Source organism: Marmota marmota, unplaced genomic scaffold (genome assembly GCF_001458135.2).
Source record: "Marmota marmota marmota unplaced genomic scaffold, marMar, whole genome shotgun sequence".
Taxonomy (NCBI): domain Eukaryota; kingdom Metazoa; phylum Chordata; class Mammalia; order Rodentia; family Sciuridae; genus Marmota; species Marmota marmota.
Window position 1 is genome coordinate 9,355,856 of NW_025999961.1, and position 3,303 is coordinate 9,359,158.

The 3,303-nt window shown below is 34.9% G+C and overlaps 1 pseudogene; it reads right to left on the reverse strand.

The window, feature by feature from the left end:
- Positions 1 to 549: 549 nt before the first annotated feature.
- On the reverse strand, positions 550 to 1,206 carry LOC107151181 (annotated as a pseudogene).
- Between the last annotated feature and the right edge of the window lie 2,097 nt (positions 1,207 to 3,303).

Here is a 3,303-nt window from a genome sequence, read left to right on the forward strand (position 1 = left end):
TTGGCAAACTCCTCTTGGAATCACCTTTCTGGTTTGGCTGGTACTTTGTACAGAGGAATTAGATAGTGGAATATTTCTCTCCGCTTTGTTTGTCTCTCAGTAGGGTAGCCCTATTCCTGTTTTCCTTCTCTGTGGAGAAGGCAATATGAATTAGACTGGGAAGTTACCTTCCAAAAGTGAGAATGGAATTAGATTGCTCCTTAGAGCTGTGGAATTATTTGGAATGTTTACAAATGGTTACTCTAAAAACATAAAGTAATTACAAAATATGTTCATCAGAATTTGATTTAAAGACACTTCATGTTGTGCTCACATTCCCTTAAATGTTACTTCCAAAGGTGCTCAGCCTGTAGCCCAGCTGGCATTTATGGGAAGAGGCAAAGACAGTTTGGGGAAAAAGACAAGGGTGTGGGAGTACAGGGGATGTCAAGGAGAAAGCAGCCTTCCAGTTGAAGATCAGCCCTCAATTTCAAGGTCAGCTTTGGGCTGGCTGGCCCCACAGGCAGAGCATGTGAAGGAGAAGCAGCCCCAGGCCAGGCCTGGGGAGGTCTACATCTTACTGAGTTCAAGCAGAGTCTGGTTCAGCATCATTTCTGTACAAACGTGCTAATCTTTTGTGAATTTCAGTTTATCTTTGAAATTATCAATTGTCTTTTCTACTTGGGCAACAGAACTCTCAGCAAACTCAGCAGTGTTCTCTGCCTCCTTGAGCTTATCAGTAAGAATCTTTATTTCTTCCTCATGTCAGTCTTGGTCTTTAAGAATACTTTTCTTCAGTAGCCCTCAGACACATCATTCTCATCTGCTCATCCACCTCTTGGAAAGGAGACTCTGCAAGCTGACCTGGTTCTTCTGCCATTCCAAATCTTCTTCAATAATCATGAACTTACGAGCCCCCTCTTCATACTTCCTATCCACTTCATCTGCAATGTGCTTAGGTTCTTAGAGTTGGATTTCTTGGGTTCCATCTTTACTTCATCTTTCAGAAGGGCCCGATTTTCAATAACTTTCATACCTCTCTCACTTCGGGGCAGTAGCTAGGCACTCTCGGGCAAGGTCCAGCTCCTCTTCCTCCAGTTCAAGGAGGCTACCTCAGCCTCAGCCTTTTCCTGGCCAGCCTTTCTCCATCTCCTCAGCATCCTCAGCTTGCTGCTGCAGAACCTGGATCTTGCGCCTCACCTTCTCTACCGTGGTCATCCCTGCCATGGTGCCATCTTGTCACTTCTTGATATCTGCCTTCTACCTCCTCCACTCAGCCTGGCAGCCAAATTTTTTCTATTGTTAAATTATAAATTGTATAATCCATATAGATTTTTAGACATACTATCAATCCTTAGAAGTTAAAGGCATTTGACATCTTCAATCCTACATGCTTTAAAAGATAACTTCCAAACTTTTCTGGGTAGAAATTGTATTTAAAACAACTATTTGTTCAGTATGATTAAATCATAATTATCTTTATGGACACTGAAATAAATTTTAACTGTGACACAGTAACACTTTTGAATTCTAAAATATTAAAATGATATTGTTTCTGCTTTGTCATTCTCAGATTTGTAAATAAAAATCATATGATGAGAACTATTTGAGAGATTATTTTTGACATGTGTAATGTAAAAATACAAAGTAGAAGAGTATAAGGTAAATGGTTATCTGAAATCTGAGCTTTAGATATTAGTGGAAGTTGCCTACCAAAATGAGAGATTTATAACAGCTAAGTCATTCCATCTTTTAATTTAAATTACCCTATATTACATAATATATTCAAATGTATTTTAAAAATACATACAATATTGTTCTGTAGAATTGAGTTAACATGGCTTAAAGTATACTTGCATCAAATAATTCTCAAATTTTCCCATTGGAAATAATAGTTGTTTCAATTGTGTATAAGCAGTACCAAATATTTCAAGCATCTACTAAAAACCTGCCCTATAACCTACCATATGAAGGTAGTAGAAAATTCCCATTTTGTTGCACACTTAATGGCTCTATTCCCTTAGAATTTAACTCCCAAATATTTGTCCAACTTATCTTCACAAAATGGTTTACACATATGTATCATATGTAATATTGTTCCTAAGAATCCTGAGAAGCACTAAATCCCCATTTAGTTCTATAATTCATATGAATTTCACATTAGAGGCTAGCTACCATAAGTGGGTTAATGATTTAACCTTCTGAGTTAAAGTACTCACCTAAATTTGTTCAACTCCCTTCAAGTCTGGCTTTGTCTTCCTATGATCTGGAGTCTTCTTTTGAAACCTGATCCTGTTGTTGAATAGTTAAGGCCCAATGACAATGCTCATTTAGGCAAATTTCCTACCACTACTTTTGCTTTTTCCATTATGTCTAATGCAATATCACTCTGTAATTTGGATCTTCCAAATACAGACCACCCACATTTTATTTTTGCCTGGGAATGTTTTTTATATTGCTCTTGCATCCTTGAATTTTGACTGCCTCATATTTTTCTCATGTATTTATTATATTCGTTAGTTGTATGTTTTTTCAACAAAACTTTTTCAAATAGGTGTGTATGATTTATAAATTAGAGACTTTTTGATTTTGACTTAATGCTCTAAATAAACATTTTAAGGCATCACATCGTGGCGACTTTGAGGAATATTCATTGAGTTGGTCATATTTAATAAGTCAAAAGTGAGTTATTAAAATTGAAGAACATAATAATCAAACAACTGAATGTTTAATTCCACCTGCATGTAACTGTCTGTCTAGTTAGGACCTTACCTTAGTTATACTCACTTTCCTATGTACAAAATTATGATCATATGTTCTCTAATTCTCAAAAAAAAAAAGTTTTTCTTCATTTGTTTTGTTTGTTTTATACTGCTGGAGATCAAACCCAGAAACTAATGAATGCCTTATTAAGCAAGTGCTGTACCACTAAGCTACACTCTAAGCCACATCCCATCAAGCCACATTTATTTTTCTAAAAGTTTCATTCATATGTATATCTGTGTCTCTCAAAACTGCATTAGGTAACTTTTAAGTCATATTTTTTTAATGTTACTTTATTAGTGAGAATAAAACTTTTGTTCCAGAACTTATTAATATATAACAGAAGCATATTTGATATCTTATTCTTCAATATGTTCTTAACAATCAAAAGGATATTTTAAATTTGTATTTCAATCCCTAGAAAGCATCAATAAATATTTTAATCTAATAGTGAAAACTACATATGTATTATTTATTTTTTAACTCTGGTATTTCCATAGAAGCTGCTAAAAATGTATGTTTATTAAGTTTTACCACTTATCTTCTACTGTGTTTGTTAAA